The sequence below is a fragment of the Molossus molossus genome, unplaced genomic scaffold (assembly GCF_014108415.1).
Source record: "Molossus molossus isolate mMolMol1 unplaced genomic scaffold, mMolMol1.p scaffold_m16_p_6, whole genome shotgun sequence".
In the NCBI taxonomy this organism is placed as follows: domain Eukaryota; kingdom Metazoa; phylum Chordata; class Mammalia; order Chiroptera; family Molossidae; genus Molossus; species Molossus molossus.
The window spans coordinates 58,597,755-58,617,562 of record NW_023425399.1 but is presented as its reverse complement, the minus strand read 5'-3'; positions in this window follow the sequence as shown (position 1 = coordinate 58,617,562).

The following is a 19,808-nucleotide window of genomic DNA, read 5'->3' as shown; positions in this document are numbered from 1 at the left end:
CAGTTCAATTTGTGGACTAAACATCCTTGCTGTTGGTTTCACACTTCAACCTCAGATCTTCAGAGTTTTTTCGGGGATTTTTTTTTTTTTTGGCAGGTATACAGTTGGCCCTAGGTTGTCACGGTTAATCAGTTGCAGACTCTACTGCGATAAATTAATTTCCGCAAAGTAGGATTCTTTATATATACAGTCGTCCCTAACCACTTTGTGCTTCAAGGATCGTGGCTTCACTCTGTAGCAGTTTTTTCAAATATAGTGTAGTACAGTATTTGAAAAAACTGCAATAGAGTGAAGCCGCGAACTTCGAAGCACGAAGTGGTGAGGGACGACTGTATTCTAAAGGCAACACTGATTAGGTCCACAGTGCTAGTGAAAAGCCCACCTGTAAATTAATCTTGTGGGTAGAAACTTCGACAGTTTTGTTAGAAAGTGCAGTGTTTCTATCCTATTTTTGAATTTCAGGGATGAGCTCCAGGATTTGTAAAGATATACTGAGGACTGCCCAAGAGCTGTGGATTCTCTGGTCATAGTGTCATTCCAGGCCTGTGTGCAGAACCTGTGCTGTGTGTACATTAGGAAGGGGAGAGTGACGGGGATCGTGGATGCAGGACTGCACATGCAGCTGGGCTAGAGAGACCAAAGGGTGTGACGCTGTGGGGATGGGAGTTCCATACACAGGGACTGAACTCTGAGCACTGTCCATGGTGTGCTCTCCCGAAGGCCATGTGCCAGGTTTCCTGTCTGCATTCTAGCAGATCTCACAGCAGCCTGGAGAAGTCAACGAGGGCACCAGGTGAAGAGACCCATGCTCACGAAGGCAGAAGGTGGCCAGCAGAGAGGTAGGCAGTGATTCATGGTAGCACTTTCCACCACTTGCTGGTTCAATCTGAGCTCTGTCCATTCCCAGCTGAGTGATCTTGGATAAATGCACTTAACCATCCTGTGACTCATTTTCCCCATCTGAAGAGGAAGATGTCGGTAGTAGTATTATCAACCTCATAGAGTTCTTATAAGGATTTTCAGAGTTAATAATGTAAAGTGCTTAATACATGGCTGGCCTGTCCTAAGTGTTTGTTATGATTTTAAGTGAGGACCCAGGCCCATCTGACTATACTGCTTCTCTATCTGAAGTCATTACTGAGTTACAGCTGAACTTCAGCTTCTCCCATATTAGTAATCTTACTTTATTTAATAAAGTACAGTCAGCACGACTTTAGAATTTTGAGGAAACTTTAATGTAATCCCAAAGTAAGTCTATAAGGTGGTTATTGAGTGCAGGATGGTGTGTGAGGGGGTCTATATACTGTGCTGTGATGGAGTTGGGGGAGGTACACAGCCCTCTGTCCCTCCTGCTGTAGATGAGTCCCCCACTCCTCCCCTTGTAGGCCCAGCACTGCTGTTGTTCAGTTGGATGCCATTTCAAAGAGCAGGGACTGGTGGGGGAGGAAGGTGGCTTTTAATGGTCCTGTATAGCCTATGAGGATGGCTGCTCTGCATTAAACCCTTAGCGAAGGATGGGCCTGGAGATGTTGGATGGCTTTCCTGCATCCTGGAGTTATATCCTCATAGTGCACCTTGCTGCTTTTTATTTTTATTTATTTATTTATTGATTTTTGAGAGAGAAAGGGAGAGGGAGAGAGAGAGAGAGAGAAACATCGATGAGAGAGAACATCGATTGACTATCTCCTGCAAGCCCCCACTGGGGACCGGACCCACAACCTGGCCATGTGCCCTGACCTAGAATGGAACCAGCGACCTCTTGGTGCTTGGGTTGATGCTCAACCACTGAGCCACACCAGCTGGGCAACCTTGCTGCTTTTTAAAAAGGAATATCCAGAGCATTAAACATACCCATATTTCATGAAAAATATAAAAACATTTTATAAAGCCAGAAATGAATGATTTTTAACATTTGTTATAATTCTTTGTGAGTAGAGCTAATTAAGAATGGACTTTTTTTTTTTTTCATAAATATTCCAAGCCCAATAGCTTAGGTAAATAACATTTTTGGGTAGAGAAACCTTTAACATGTGTTTTATATTAGACTTTACTGTGTTTCCTTTCTATGCAAAATTGTGATGGGCACTGAACATTGTATAATACTTTTCTTTGCAAATGGCTATGCTTTGGATTGTGTGAAGTAATTTCTCTATAGCCTTTCCAAAACTTTGAATCTGGGTTAAATTTTTTTATAAAGCTTTTCAAGATTGCTGAAAAATATAGTTGAAGAATGTGTCTGTAGAAAGCACATGAGTGTATTTCACAACTGTGCTGTTTTAGAAAAGCATTTAAAATGTAATTTTCCTTAGTCTGGAAAATTCCGAGGTGGCTTATAAACAGACTTGAGTGTCTCAAGTTTGAGGCAGATGTCTGTAAATTTATCTGTACAATGATATAAAAGCTCTCTTTTACCTAATTTAAAGCTGATTATCGAAGCCAGGACCCTGGCTCCTCCCCATCCTTTCTGCATATCTGATCTCCATATCACCATGTCCTGCCATTTTACTTCTGAGTATTTTTTTGCATGACTTTTTCTATTCCTACATGTAGTTACTGCCTTAGAGCCTTGGTGTTTCTTGCTTGAACTTTTGCAACAGCTTCTGGACAGATTACTCTGCCTTCAACCTCTGATTTTTCTGTCCCATCCTCATACATTCTTCCCTGTCTCAGACTGCAGGGTGTGTCACAATCAGCTGAAGGGCTCCTCTGATTTGGTAGATGTGGAGTGGAACCTGAGACTTTGCATTTCTCACATGTTCCCGGGGGATGCTGACACTCCTAGTCTGGAGCCCCACTGAGAACTATCAGTCCAGCTACCTAGCCCACACAGCTGACCTGTCACTGCTTTGCTTCAAAAGGTAAAGACTAGACTTGCCTATGTGGCCACAGGGTTACAGTGGCCTGGTTTGGGTCTCTTTCTCCAGTCCCCTCTCCCATTGCTCCCCCTTTCACCCTGTTTCTCTAGTGGCACCCAACAGATCATGTCCTTCCCAACTCCTTTGCCTGGAATGCTAACCTCCTCTGTTAGCGCTGATGTCACTCAGAAAGGTGTTTCTGGGCTCATCTTAACTTGTTGAAATGTGTAACAGGAATGAATTGTTCCATGGCACTCAGGAGCAAGGCATGTCACATCTCTTTATTTTTTTAGAGCAATTAAATTTCATTTGAGCCCCGACTCACCAAGAAAAATAAGACAGCTCTTATTAGTCATTTGAGGGTGGAGTGTGTACCCTAGGACTTGTCACTCATGCACTGCACCCACTTCCTTGTTTTTGGTGGTCTACTCATGAATGAAGCTGGAGGTTAACTGGAATTGCTTGGTGCCCAGTCAGAGTTAGCTGAAGTCAGGCAGGTAGGGGTGCCCCCCCACCCCCCGCTCGTCCTGGAGAACTCTCACTCAATTGCTCTAAGCTCTATTTTCCATGGAGCCTTCTCAGCCTGCTCCTCTGTCTTCACCCTCTCCAGCTCTTCTACTGCAGCCTCTAAACATGAAGCCTTACATAGATTAGGTTAATGTGAGTTCAAACCTCTACACGCGAATGTTTTTCAAATGTTGGTATGTTTAGGAATTATTTGAATAGCTTGTTAAAAATGCAGATTCCTAGCCCTGGCCGGTTTGGCCCAGCAGTTGGAGCGTCAGCCTGCTGTACGGAGAGACCTGGGTTCGGTTCCCGCTAAGGGCATGTACCTCGGTTGCAGTTTATCCCTGGCCCTGGTTGGTCGTGCGGGTGGCAACCACTCGATGTGTCCCTTTCCCGTCGATGTTTCTGTCTTTCTCTCTCTCTTCCTCTCTCTCCCTCCCACTCTATCTGAACAAAAAATGCAAAAATGTCCTCGGGTGAGGATAAAAAAAAAAATGCAGATTCCTAGACCCCACCACAAGAGCTTCTTACTCAGGGGAGCTCAGAAGGTGCCCAGGAGTGTGTGTTTTAATAACAATGCTGGGCACTGTTGCTATAGTTGTTCTGTAGCTCAAGTGGCAAGTAGCATTTACCCGGACCATATCCCCCTCTTTAGACCCAGAAACACAGGTCATTTTGCTACAAATAGTTAAATCATTCTGCTACCCGGCTCAATTTTCATGAGTAGATTTCTGACTCCTTGAGGGTAGGGCATATGCTTTATTCTTCCTGCACAAAGCCTGGTGCCTCAGACTCAATATTGATGTCTAAGTGCATGCCACAAACTGGGGAAGGCACCAAATTCAGGGTTTTGTTTTTTCTTTTCTTTCTTGTGTGATGGTTCTGTGTCCAGAGGTGGGGAGAATTCTGAGGGTCTCCGATGGCTGCCTTCTGCAGTTCTGGAGTTCTACTGGGTATGGCTGAGAATGAATTGTTTTTTTAATTGACAAAATGATCATCTTAGATACAAGAAAAGCTGCTGAGCCCTGGCCGGTTTGGCTCAGCGGTTAGAGCGTCCGCCTGCGGTCCGGAGAGACCCGGGTTCGGTTCCCGCTAGGGGCATGTACCTTGGTTGCAGTTTGTCCCCGGCCCTGGTTGGTCGTGCGGGTGGCAGCCACTCGATGTGTCCCTTTCACATCGATGTTTCTGTCTCTCTCTCTCTCTTCCTCTCTCTCCCTCCCACTCTGTACAAAAAATGGAAAAATGTCCTCGAGTGAGGATTTAAAAAAAAAAAAAAAAAAAAGAAAAGCTGCTGAAGTGGTTTTCATATTGGGATGGTAGCTGGTGATAGCTTTTACGTGGAGGGAAGGAAGCTGCTTTACAGGGAGCCCAGCCCTGGATTCCTGGTTGGACTCCTAGGAAGTCACATCCCTGAAGCCTTGTCCCCACTCCACACCTTGGAGTTGTCTTCAGGGTGTTAGCTATATTTTTTATTACAATGCCAAAGGGTAACAAGTTGCTAACTTGGTGAGAATGGAAATGAATAGATTTCTGAGTAAGAGCATTACTAAAAGTTGTGATTTTTATCATTCAATGAGATTGAAAACCTTCTATGTTAACCGAATGATAGATCCACTTTCACGTGAAATCTCTTCCTGTTATGACGTTGTTTTCTGAGTTCTGTCTAGGTCTTAGCTGTATCAACAGGGTATCTGTTGCAAGGGGGAGGTTGGTAAAAATATTCTCAGATTGCAATTCTGAATTATGAGAATGACTTCTAAAATTATAGAACAGCCTTTAGTTATACCTATATTTGCAAAATGTACTTTTACTTTAAAGGGCTAAATAAATGATTAAATATATTAGAAACATTTTCTGCACAAGATTGTGTAGAGTCATACACTTTTAACTTATCAAAGACATGTGTGGTACTTTTAAAAACTCTACTTCCAGTCACTAGAGTTGTATGTGTGTATTTGTTTCATGTGTATGCACAGGCCTGCAGTGTTACCAGTTATCACAAGAATGCCCTGTCTCATTTATTTTGAAACTTGCAGCACCAGCTCCACCTGTCACATGTTGTGGTGAGATTTGAACAGAATGAGGACAAATTTATCAGGGTTGTGAAGTTTTCCAGAATAGTCTATGCAAGATAATTCACTTTCTAAAAACAACCTTTGTAGCCCTGGCTGGGTGGCTTAGTTGGTTGGAACATCGTCCTGTACACCAAAACGTTGGCAGGTTTGATTCCCAGTCAGTGCACATACTTAGGTTGCGGATTCAATCCTGGTTGGGGTGTGTATGGGAGGCAAATGAATCGATGTTTCTGTCTCACAACAATGTTTCTCTCTCTTCTTTCTCTAAAATCAATAAATGTATCCTCAGGTGAAGATAAACATTTAAAATAAAATAAAAACACATTCAGTGTGCGTCTACTTGAAAGGAGCTGCCTATTTTCACTCGTCTACTTGAAAGGAGCTGCCTATTTTCACTCAGCTCCAGCTCCTACTGCTGTGTAGTTTGAGATGAACAAACCTCCCTGCTGATGTAGTATGCAGCTTGGCTTCTTCATTTGGGTATTCTTGTCCGTTGTTTCTCTGGGAGGTTGAAGTTTGCCCAAGGTACTGGAACCTCACTTGGATGGGTATAGTGAAGACCACGCACACATAAGCATTGTCCAGCAGTTTTCCTGGGGCCCATGGGAATGGCTTGCTTTATGATGAGAACTGACACAGACTGTGTGTCACTGCTTTTTTCTGAGCTTTGATATAAGTAATGTACAGACCAGTACATTCTTTCACCAAGCTTTTTGTATTCTTGTACTTTTCCAGATGTACATGGAGAGGGATTTTCCTCTTAAGGCTAAGACCACAGTATTATATTGATTTCCTTTGTTTTGATTATCATATGGCAGGATATTTTGTATCTCTGTTGCTGGATTGCAGACAGTGCTGACTCTTTGCCTTTCCTCTCATTCCAGTCTTTTTCCTGTGCCTCAATTTCCTTCTTCACCTTCCTCTCCCATTTGGTCCCCTTTTTCTTGCTTTCTTCTCTTGGTTTGACCCTTCTTTCTTTCCTCTCCCCTCTCTTTCCTGCCCCAGGCAGCCTTTGTAATTGAGAAGTTGGCCAATCATATTGTGTGTTAAGGTCTTGTGGTTGTAATTCTTTTCTTTCTCACAAAAATTCCAGCTATTCGAATTACCCAGCTGTTTGGATTCTGGCTAAGTGGGACTTAATTTCATCTGAGGATCTGAAAACATGGTGCTTATTGGTCTCTATATGCATGTCTGAGGTTACTGTTGAAGGCACCAAGGAAGGGAGATATTTTAATAAATCAGTGGTTGCAAAATGTTATGCTTTCAAAATTACTCTTCTGTCTAGTACTTAGCAGCTGAAGCATACTGTGCTCACTGGTAGCATGATTTCGCCCTGTAACATAGTATTGCTACACTAACATTGCTTGATGCTTTCCCCCTTTTTGTTTCCCTTTCTGTTTCCTAAATCATTAATTTTAGATTGTACTGCTTTCTTAAGGGCTAAAGTAATGCACAAAGTAAAACCCTAAACTGTTTAGAAGCTATGCAGTATTATATTGCAGACTTGCAAAAATTTTAACAAAGTTAGTGGTTTGGAAGGATTTTCATGAGAACTCCTTCAGCTAAAAGGTAGTAAATTCCTTAAAATAACTAAACTTTAGCCTATAACAAAGTCATTGTTTGGCAGTGTCCATGTTTTAAAGACTTTCCAGAACTCAGAGGAGGAAATGATTCTGAGAAAATATAGCAATTTAAAAAATAAAAATAATAAAATAACATTTGCATTATTTACCAAGGATCGAGTTCATTTCTTCTAAATTTTTACCCTACATTCCAGATAAATTGGACCATGTGAAGAACTAGAAGTTTAGTTTTACTTTTTTTTACAATTGAAATTGGTTTTCCAGAAGTGGAAATTTGGCAGCAAGTATGGAAACTTGCAAATCATTTTACAGTGTGTTCTGTGCTTCTTAGTTTAATGAAACCCATAAGAATGAGGAAAGACTGCATGACTTCAAATAAGAGAAGGTTGTACTAGTGTAGGTTTTGCCTTTTGAGGGATTTTATTTTTACCCCTATTAATTCAGGAGCATGTAGAATGGCATGTCCAGACTTTGTTGGTTAATAGTGGTCTCCAAATGGGTAGAATTTCAACTCCAAAAGTTATTTTTTGATGATATCATGTAGCAAATGCTTTCTAAGAATGGTATCAAATTCCTATTTTTGAAAATATGAAGAGGAGAGGAGTGAGGTAATTAAAAAAAAAAAACCAATAAAAACTGACATAATGGAATATAAGTAATTGGCTAATAATAGTCTTTACAATCAGAAGCTGTGTTGTGAACTTGACCTCTGATGAGGTAGTATAAGCGTGTATATATTTTCAGTTAAATTGACCGATTAAAATGGGAATATTTGGAGCATTTGTGTTCCTTTCAAATAAAATAGGATGGATGGACATTTAAAAAAATGATGGTTTCAACATTAATATATGTTTTCCAGCCTGCTGGAGCCCTAAGCCCATTTAATATAACATGGCTTGCTTTTAGTGTATCCAAGTTCATAGTATATGAGTTACTTCCAAATAGATGTTCTGTTTTTGTTCTTTGACAATTTATAGGTTCTGCACTAGTGCTTGACCTGTTTCCAAGTCAGTTTCCTTTCTGAGTTATTTTACTCCCACACTTGGGTGCTGTTCTCATCACCACCACTGATGAGCTGCCATAAGCTGAAGCCTACATTAACAAGCTTGTGGATGTCACCTAAACACCTGCCTTCATAGCAGATACACTCTGCCTAGGGGTCTGCTCTGTATCTGAATACACGTTATTTGCAGAATGAAGAAGGGGTACCTTGATCTGACCACTGAGGGCTGTCTTTTGTGTTGTTACTGGACTATTACATTGCCATCCTCCCTTGGGAGCTTGTTGGAAATGCAGAATCTCGGGGCTCACTGCAGACCTGCTGAGTTCCCATCTGTCCTGATTTAGAATGCAAAACAGTACTTATACTGGGCCTATTTTAATGACCATTTACAAGTTTATCAAAACAGTGAAAGCTGAAGGCAAAGACCCTTTAGCTGTGGAATGTGTTTTCATTTAGTTACTTCAGAATACTGGGATGAACAACAGAATTTATATGCATGTAGGCATGAACAGTGGACATGGACAACAATCGGGGGAAGGGGCAGGGAGGGAAGGGGGAGGGGGGAACCACTGGGGGAAAAAAGGAGAATCATTTGTAACAAAAATTAATCAATAAAAAAAAAAAAAAAAGAAAAGTACATGCACAGATAGTGCACATGGAGTGAGTTCTGTTTAGCTGCAGCAGAGGACAGTTAGCTCCTTTCTGCTTTATGGTTAGTCCATGAGTCTTCAAGGTTGTGCTGGGAGGGATTGTCCTACAGAATACCGTAGGGTTTTACTAGTAGAGTAGAGTTTGCTCTGTTCTACAGGCTGGGAGAATAGGTGGACAAAGGGGGAGACAGCTGATGTTGTGCATCATCCATTAATAGTTATTAATTAATTAAGTGCCTGAATTATTTGTCTAGACCATTGTTTTAGAACTTCAGGTCACAACTCATTGATGGTCCATGAAATCATTTTAGTAGGCCACAACCAGCTTTAAAAGTGATCTGCAATAGAAGAGAAGATAGAATATAGTTCACATAGAAAGGCTAAGATTGTTTTTAGAAACATTAAAACTAATTTAAATGTCTTATGTATATGTATATATAGATATTTAATATCACAACTCAGTATATGTGTATATACATATGTATACATGTATTTTTACATATATGTATGTCTACACATGTATGTATGTACTGCATTAAAAATGTTTGAAAATATAAAATGACGAATATTATGGGGAATTACAGAGGAAGTAGTAAAAGATACAGTCTTTGTATCTTTTAAAGACCAAGGAGAAAGACCAAGCATAAATGTTTATTATTGGCTCTTTTTACCAAATTACAAATATGTATCCTAGATATTAATGAATAGTAAACATTTTGCCATTCATAAATGTTGGGAAATAGGGTGTTATGATTTTTAAACCATTGTTGTTACCATAGAGCTATCATAATGCCATTGATAGATTTAAATATTTAGAATCCAGTGGGGTATAGTAAAAACTGAAACAATTTTGAACTTAATTTTTAAAAATTGATGAGAGAGAGAAACAGAGAGACATCGATGTGAGAGAGAAACATCAATCAGTTGCCTCCACATGCACCCCAACCAGGGTTTGAACCCACAACCTAACTGGGAATTGAACTGGCCACCTTTTGCTGTATGGGATGATGCTCCGACCAAATGAGCCATGCTGGCCAGGGGTGTTTTAAATTTAAATTAATTTTTCACTGCTGATTTAGACAACATTAGGATCTTCTGTCTCTGGCATTATCGTGGTAAATGTTCATTATCTATATGTAAGTAAAGGATGGAGGGGCATCCTTTGAGTTCATAGAATACTCATTTCCAGGTTCCTATCTGAGGCTTGGGAACCCTTGAAGGTTACTAAGCTACCCTTGAAGATTGAAGAGTCCAGTTTTTGTCTCTTTTCAACCTTCTTCTTCTTCCTGTGTCTTTAGCATCTGGCACTGGGCTTGGCATATTTAGCATCTGGTAAATCCTTTTTGAATGTTTCAGTAGCTCCTCATTTCTCTTGAGTAAAAGCCAAGTCCTTACAATTTCCTACAAGCACATGGGATCCCTGTGGCCTGTCTGACATTGTCTCCTGATGCTTTTGCTCTCAGTCACTCGGTCCACACACTCTGCTTCCTTGTTCCTGGACTTCTCCCTGGAACATTTTTCCTCAAATACCCACCTGTCCACCCCCTTGCCTCCTTCCAGCCTTGTCTCAGATACCGCCTTCTCAGGGTGCCTTCTCCAGCACCCTGACTCTGCACTGTCTATCCCCTGCCCTGCTTTGTTTTTGCCTTTCTACATGGCACTTACCACTTCTGAGCAAATGGCTTCATTTATCTGTTGAGTAGGTTTATTGTTTGACTGTCCACCCCTGTTTTGCTTACTGATGTCCCCCCTGGATTGTTTCTGGCACTTAGTGGGCACACATAACAACCTGCCAATGGATTGCATGGTTGAATGAGTTTGAGAGTGGATTTTGACCTACTTCGGTTTTTTCTTTCCATCTTACACGACCTGGTGACTTTTCTGGTCTCTTCTTGGCATTTAGCATTTGCTTCACCATAGTACTAGGGATTCAGCACATAAAAAAGGCTCTTAGAATTTCTTATAGAAGTGGAGAGTTGGGTCTATATTTAATGTTAAATATTAATAGAGGTCAATAAAATATTGATAACAATTTTTTCTTTGGCTTATGAAAACAAATCTTGACATTTTATTATAACAGTATAGACTTATTGATATTTGTCCTGTTTCCCATATTAAATTTTGGGTTTGCATAGAAATAACAACGTAGGTCCTTTTTATTTCTTGATAGTATGTGGTACAAAACTTGGGACGTAATGGGTCTTCAAAAACATTGCTGCTTCGTCAGCCTGGGACTGAGTGTGCCGTGGCTCCTGAGAAGTCCTGGCTGTGGCCTCCCACTGTGCCAGCCTTTGGGGGTCAGGACTCACATCTGCCAGTGGGGTTCCAAGCATCCATGTTCATCTCTGCCTGTGGAGTATTCTTGGAAAAGACCAAAAGGGTCCGAAAGAAATCTACTTATTGGTGAATAACTTGCTGCTATTTCCAAATGGAATAATAAAATCTGCATTTGAAGATAACATTATGGCAAAAAAGTTTTCAAAGGATCTTGTAAAGGAATTCCCGAGAACAAAGCATTTTCATTTTTTTGATACCTTGGCTATTCTTTTGTTGTTGTTGTTAATCCTCACTCAAGGGCATTTTTCCATTGATTTTCAGATAGAGTGGAAGGGAGGGAGGAGGAGAGAGAGAGAGAGAGAAACATCGGTGTTGATTGGTTGCCTCCTGCATGACCCTGAGTGGGGCCAGGGATCAAACCTGTAACCCAGGTCTGTGCCCTTGACCAGAAATTGAACCTGAAACTCTTCAGTTCACAGGGCCAATGCTCTAACTGCTGAGCCACACTGGCCAGAAGGGCACCTTGGCTATTCTTTGTTTTTTATTATATATAACCATTTGTTTTTTATTGCTGTGTGGCTCTGCTTGTAGGTTGGAATAGGGGTCATATCTTAGCTTTGTCACTTAATAGCTGTGTGACCCTAGAGAAGTAACCTAAATTCTCTTGACTCTGGTTTTCTCATCCTTCAGCTGAGGATACTAATAATATCCATACAAAGTTGCTGTGATAATTAAATGACATAACATACATCAAGTGCCAGGGTGGGCACTGAGCAAATATTACATGAACAGTAGGTTTTTTGTTATTATTACTATTGTTACTAGAAATGCATGACCGAGATGTATCCTTATCTGTTTGAGTTCTTCACATCATAATTAATTAATTGTCCAAACAGAAGGTCAAAAAGAGCATAGAACAGAATACTTGTGCTAGAGCTCAGAATCCTAGATGTGCAGGGCTGTTTCTTAGAGCAAGCCTGCCTTGCTTTTTGATGGGCATGTTGAGGCCCCAAGGCCCAGTGCTGTGTGGTAGGAATTTGGATCATTAGGATGTTTATGTCAGTGGCAAATGTGCTGTCTTATAAGGTGAGCGCTGGGATAACCAGATGCCAATGGCAGAGCAAGTTTTATGGTGGGGGAGACAAGAGACCCTCCTCTGTGCCTTCTTGAACTTGACACACCTGTGTGACTAGGTCAAGACCCTTCACCTCTGAATTCCTTGATTTCTTCATCACTCACACAAGGGGACGGGGCTTAAGCTGTTGTTCTGAGTGTGAAATTTGTAAGATGTGCAAGGTAGGTGTTTGCTTCGAGTCTTCCTAAGGCTGCTATTCTGGGGAATGCCAGATACGGAGATACATATATGGTTGAGGCGTGCAGGGAAGAGAGTAGATTGTATAAAAAACCTAGAAAATATGAGGCCTGTCCTCAGAAAATATGAAATCCATGCACAAGGGTTGGTCTCCTCATGAGGGAGACCTGGGAATGTGCAGAAAACCCAAGGAACGTTGTGGAAACTGAGTGAGGTGTAGTGCAGAGGGTGGGGTAACCCAGGAGGACTTTTGGCAGTACAGTTGTCCCTCGCCACTTCGCGCTTTGACTTTCGCAGCTTCACTCTATCGTGGTTTTTCCAAAAAGGAAAAATCTTTTTAATATTCATTAAACAGTTGATCAAGACTGTGAAAATGATACAGCGCACGCTTGGCTGTTGAGTCAATTATACACCCCTGTACTACAATTAAAATTAAAATTACTGTATGTATGGACTGTAGGCCTATGTATTCAAGTACCCCCGCAAATCCTTCAGTGTTAGGTGCAACTGCTCAACCACTCCTTGTGTGTGGGCAATAACTTTTTTCCAAAAAATTGGGTGTGGTGAAACCAAGCCAATCAGAGCATGCTGTTCACTGATTGGCTGTCCTATTCCCTTCCTATCCTGGCCACTGATTGGCTCAGCCTCATGCAAGTTTGTTTCTCATACACGCTTCTGCATTGCTACACATTCGAAGCATCTTTGCTCTTTTAAGTGTTTGTGATTTCTGAGAGCTTTTATCTAAGCCCCCCAATGGCTCCTAAACGTGCTGCTTCTTCTAAGCCATCTGATGATGAAACTAAGTGCTGAAGGAAGGTGCTTACCATCCAGGAGAAGGTGAAACTCTTGGATATGATCAAAGATGGCAAGACTTGAATGAGTCTACCATTTGCTCCATCCCTAAAGATGAAAAGAACATCTGTGCAATGATACCATCTCTTTCAACAAGGAAGCAAAGCGCGTCAGGACAAGTCGTATAAGTTCACAGTGAAAATGGAGTCTGCCCTAGCAATTTGGATCAGCGACAGCCACAAGAAAAACATTCTGTTGGATTAGCTGGTCATCTGGGAGAAGGCGAGGCAGCTCTTTCAGTGCTTTATGGTGGAGGAACCTCAACCAGGACCCTCTTCTGCAACATTCATGGATTTCATGGCGAGCAAGGGTTGGTTCGAGAAGTTCCAGAAGAGGTATCATCTGAAGAGTGTCATTCTCCACAGAGAAGCTGCCTCTGCTGACCAGCCTGCAGCAGAGGACTACGTGAACATGTTCCAGAAGATCCTTGAGGAGGGCAAGTATCATCCAGAACACGTGGATGAGTTGGTTGAGATACATTCAGGTCCCTTAACTGATGAGGATCTGGTGGAGATGACCAAGTCTGCGAGTGAGGAGGAGGAAGAGGTTCCTGGGGGTCAGGAGGAGGAAGTTGGCCTTACTCTTGAGCGTCTCTCGCAAGTCGTGAGAACTTAAGGTAGTACAGGATGTGATTGGCGAATGGGACCCACAAATGATGCATGCCTTGCGGTTCTGGAATGCACTTGATGGAGTGATACAACTCTACAAAAGCTTCCTCATGCATATGAAAAGACAGTGCCAGCAACTGCCTATCATGATGTTCTTCAGCTTCGCACCCAGACACCCACTGCCTACTCCTAGTGCTCCTTCAGCGGAAGAAGATGACGACGCACCTGCTGAAGATACTGCACCACCTGAAGACTCTCCTACTGAGGTTGTGCCTTCAGAGGAGCAGTAACCTTGCTCTTCTTTGCTGTGCAGTACATCTCTTCATCTTCATCACTTCATCATGGAACAAGTTGCACTATTTTCATAGGTTAGTGGTTGTGTGTAAGAACTGTGTGTGTAATTAAATGTATAATAATAATAATATATTTGTAACATCTAATATGTCTTATTTTCTCTAATATATTGGGTAATATGAGTGTAATGGTGACTAAAGTGTATTATTTCATGTCTAGAGGGCTCTAATAATGTTAAAAAACATATTTAGAAGGTCGTAAACAGGTTTTCTATGCTCTAACTGCAAAAATATTCGATTTATAAAGTCCTACTTTGTGGAAATTCATTTATCGCAGTAGAGTCTGGAATTGATTAACTGTGATAAACCAGGGCCGACTGACTGTAGGTACTTCTGGAATAAGTCAAATGTATCAGCAGTCACTTTTCTCTGATCAGAAGCAATGCTGCTTTTTATATCATTTGACTATATTAATATTTATAGTAAAATACTAAGGTCCCTATTGTCTCTGTTACTCTCTGCAATCACTTGCAAGGTAGATCATCGTATCTCATTTGTTAACTGCTGAGTTCAGAGTTGATGTGATTTGCCTGGGGTCATGTAGACAGTAAGTGGTGGATCTGGACTTGAATCTAGGGCAACTCTGTCTGTGCCTCTACCTTTCACATCGGCCCAGTCGAGTGATCATGGACTTCCCGCCACAGTGAGTGAGTATTTGATTCTCATTTTGGCTCATAACAGATATGGTAACATCTTTATTAGGATGTGTGCTAGTTATGCTTTTTTAAAGAGTATAATTTGACCCTGAGAACTCCTATGATGCTTGGGAAACAGACAATGTTGCTTGCTTAAGGGGCCAGAAAGGATCTTGATGTCTTCGAATAATTGTCAAGCTTTTCATCTCTTTCAAGTACTTTGTGATCTTTTGTGGAGGTGTCGGTCTTGTCTTTTACCCAGTGTGTTTGGTAATAAACAAGAAACTATTCACTCTTGGACTTGAATATCACTTAAAAGAAATCACCCCATGCTCTTGCCTATTGTGGCTCGATGGTTAGAGTTTTGACCCTTGAACCAAAGGGTTGTGGGTTCAATTGCTGGTCAAAGGCAGGTACCTGGGTTGTAGGTTTGACCTCCAGCCCTGGTTGGGGCATGTGTGGGAGTCAACCCATTGATGTATCTCTCTCACATTGTTGTTCCTCTTTCTCTCTCTCCCCTGCTTCCCCCTCCCTCCCTCTCTTCTACTCTCTTTGAAAATCAAAGGAAAAATTATCTTCAGATGAGGATTAAAAAAAACAAACAAACAGAAACCATCCCCTTTTTTGTTATTTCCATAAGGTGCTCTTTCTAGCTTTGTTAAACACCCTCCTCCCCATTTATGTTATGAAATATTTACTTCTCCCTTTAAGATCCCAAGGGCCAGGCCAGTGTGGCTCAGCGGTTGACCCATGTACCAAGAGGTTGCTGGTTCAATTCCTGGTCAGGGTACATGCCCAGGTTGTGGGTCCAATCCCCAGTTGGGGGAATGTGGGAGGTGGCCAGTTGATGTTCACTCTCATCGATGTTTCTATCTCTCTCTCCCTCTTCCTTCCTCTCCCTCTAAAAATCAATAAAGGAAAAAAGTTAAAAAAATAATCCTGAGGTATCCTGTCTTAAGGTTTTTCATGCCCCCTGAGCATATATGTTTGTATGCATGCATGCACTTGTGCAAGGACTGAGTGGGGTTCCCCAGAAGTCTCCGCTCCCAGCCACCACGTTGACTGTGGTGCTGCCTCACAGCACAGCATTGGCCTTGTCCTAGTTTCATCGTAAATGGTCTTTATTAAGCTTAGGAGATGAAACTTGAGTACTTTGCAGCCTCAATAACTCAAGGTGAACCAGCAAGGAAATCTGTAAATAGGAAACCTGTCTGTTGTTTAGCTTTAGGCACATGGAGTATTTTTGTTTTTTAAAATGTGTTTTTACGTGATACACCACATAAACAAAATGAAGAATAAAAACCACATGATCATATCAATAGATGCTGAAAAAGCATTCGACAAAATCCAGCATCCATTTCTGATAAAAACGCTCAGCAATGTAGGAATAGAGGGATCATATCTCGACATAATAAAGGCCATATATGAAAGACCTACAGCCAACATCATACTCAATGGACAGAAACTAAAAACATTTCCATTAAGAACAGGAACAAGACAGGGATGTCCACTTTCGCCACTCTTATTTAACATTGTACTGGAAGTCTTAGCCACAGCAATCAGACATGAAGAAAAAATAAAAGGGATCCAAATTGGAAAGGAGGAAGTGAAACTGTTATTATTTGCAGATGACATGATATTGTACATAGAAAACCCTAAAGACTCCATCAAAAATCTATTAGACTTAATAAATGAATTTGGCAAAGTAGCAGGATACAAAATTAACGTCAAGAAATCAACGGCATTCTTGTACATCAATGATGAACTCACAGAAAGAGAAACTGAAAAAACAATCCCATTTACAATCACGCCAAAAAAATTACGATACCTAGGAATAAACTTAACCAAAGAAGTAAAGGACCTATTTGCAGAAAACTACAGGTCATTGAAAAAAGAAATAGAGGAAGATATAAAAAAGTGGAAGCACATACCCTGTTCATGGATTGGAAGAATTAACATCATTAAAATGTCCATACTACCCAAAGCAATCTATAGATTCAATGCAATCCCCATCAAAATACCAACGACATATTTCATAGAACTAGAACAAATACTTCAAAACTTCATATGGAACCAAAAAAGACCCCGAATAGGCACAGCAATCTTGAAAAAGAAGAACAAAGTAGGTGGGATCACAATACCAGATATCAGGTTATACTACAAAGCGACTGTAACCAAAACAGCCTGGTACTGGCACAAGAACAGGCATATAGACCAGTGGAACAGAACTGAAAACCCAGAAATGGACCCAAGGCAATACGCTCAATTAATATTTGACAAAGGTGGCAAGAGGATACAGTGGAGTAAAGACAGCCTCTTTAATAAATGGTGTTGGGAAAATTGGACAGCTACATGCAAAAAAATGAAATTAGACCATCAACTTACACCATACACAAAAATAAACTCAAAATGGATAAAAGAGTTAAATGTGACCTGTGAATCCATAAAAATTCTAGAAGAAAATGTAGGCAACAAAATTTCGGACATCACACGGAGCAGAATTTTCACTGATACATCACCTAAGGCAACAGAAATAAAGGAGAAAATGAACACATGGGACTACATGAAACTAAAAAGCTTCTGCACAGCAAAAGAAACAGTCATCAAAATGGAAAGGCAACCCACTGTATGGGAGAACATCATTGCCAATGATGTATCAGATAAGGGGTTAATTTTCAATATATATAGAGTGTTCATACAACTCCACAAAAGGAAGACAAAGAACCCAATTAAAAAATGGGCAGAGGAGCTGAATAGACAGCTCGCCAAACAGGACATACAAATGGCCAAGAGACATATGAAGAAATGCTCAACATCACTAATCATCAGAGAGATGCAAACTAAAACAACAATGAGGTATCACCTCACACCTGTCAGAATGGCCGCCATCAACAAATCATCAAACAACAAGTGTTGGCGAGGGTGTGGAGAAAAGGGGACTCTAATACACTGCTGGTGGGAATGCAGACTGGTACAGCCGCTATGGAAAACAATATGGTGCTACCTCAAGAAATTAAAAATTGAACTTCCATTTGACCCAGTGATCCCTTCTAGGAATATACCCTAGGAAGCCTGAAACACCAATCAGGAAGAATATATGTACCCCCATGTTCATAGCAGCACTATTTACAATAGCTAAGATCTGGAAACAGCCCAAGTGTCCACCAGTAGACGAATGGATAAAAAAGCAGTGGTACATATACACAATGGAGTACTATGCAGCGGTAAGAAAGAAAGATCTCTTATCCTTTGAGACGACATGGAGGGACCTGGAAAGTATTATCCTAAGTGAAAGAAGCCAAGCAGAAAAAGACAAATACCACATGATCTCACTTATATACGGAATATAATGAACATAACAGTCTGAGGAATACAGTAGACCCAGACACATGGAAGTAGGGCACAGACTGACATCCCTCAGAAGAGGGGATGGGGGGTGGGGGGGTGGGAAGAGATAAACCACAGAACTTATATGCATGTATGCATGACCAATGGACATGGACAACTAAGCCGGGGACGGGGCGGAGGTGGGGTGGGGTGGGGGGTGCCAATGGGGTAAAAAGGTAAAATATCTGTAACAAAAAAATAAATAAAAATTCATATATAAAAAAAAATAAATAAATAAAAATAAAATGTGTTTTTATTGATTTTTTAGAGAGAGAAAGGAAGGGAGAGAGAGAGAGAGAAACATCGATGTGAGAGAAATGTCAGTCAACTGCCTCCTGCATGCCTCCTTCTGGGAACCAAGCCTGAAACCCGGGCATGTGCCCTGACTGGGAATCAAACCTGGACCTCTCAGTCCATGGGATGACGCTCCATCTATTGAGCCACACTGGCCGGGTTTGTTTTTGCTTTGACTGAAAGCGTTTCTTGGTTGAAGGGCGAGGCAGGGCATGAAGAGCTATAGCATGTGACTTTTCTCTGAAAATCTATTGGCCTCTCACCTCTGCTGTCTTGTCAGACCTCAGAGGCCATTTCCGTTCTGCCCTGGCTGAGAGGAGGTGTGTGGGGGAGTCCATCTGGACAACCTTGGTCCATTAGATGCTTCTCTCCAAGGGGCTTTTGGGGACCAAGTCTTTGAAGAGGCCGATCACTTCACCTATACCGTAGGAAGGGCCCATGGCTGGTCTTTGTGCTCCTGAAGAGATGAATTTCGGGCATGGCTGTTGCTATGCCTTACAGTCGTCCCTGCCACTTCGTGCTTCGACTTTCCACTTTCGCGGCTTCACTCTACTGTGGTTTCCAACTGTATAAATAAAGAATCCTACTTCGAGGAAATTCGTTTATTGCGGTAGAGTCTGGAACTGATTACCCACGATAAACGAAGGCTGAATGTATTTCTTCCCGGGAAATAGAATGAATCTGCTTTGAAGAGGTCCTTTATTACTATTTTGGGAACAGAAAACTCTGCTAGACCACTTCTGGCTTCTGGATCTCTATCCTTCCTCTGGCCAGCTTAGTATCTGAGTTGCCCAAAGCTACCCTCTTTGTGGGCATTCCTTGATTTTTGAAAGTCACCAATGAAATAGTTTCTGATGCTTTGTTAAGAAACGGCTTGTCAAGCCTTTGGTCATGACCTGATGGACCTGATGGCTGGGCCCTGCGTGTGGCCACTCTGGTGCTGGTGGTTTGCATCTCACCCTGGGCTTTGCAGGGAGGCTGCTAGTGCTTCTTGTGGGTCCTCAGGCCAGTCTCAACTAGTGAGAAAGCAGATCTTTGTGCTGAGTACTTGGGCCAAAAAGACACACCTGTGGTCAGTGTTTCTTGGCATTAATTTATTCTGAAATAATTCAGCTCCATGAAGAAAGATATCAAAACAAAAATTGTGGCATTTATGGGTTGAATGAATACACATATGTGTGTATGTTGTTACTGCATCTGGGTCCATTTTTAAGGAACATCTCAACATTTCTGAAAAATATCATAAAGCAAAAAATGGTTCTGGAGGGAGACCTCTGTTTCCTATTTTTCTTAATCTCTTTCTGTAACATTAAGTACATTACCTATATTTGTGTTTTCCCCTGTTCCAGTTTATAATGTCCATGAACTGCCTCTCTCCTCTTCTCTCCAGGGGCACTGTGTTTTAAATGACTATTTC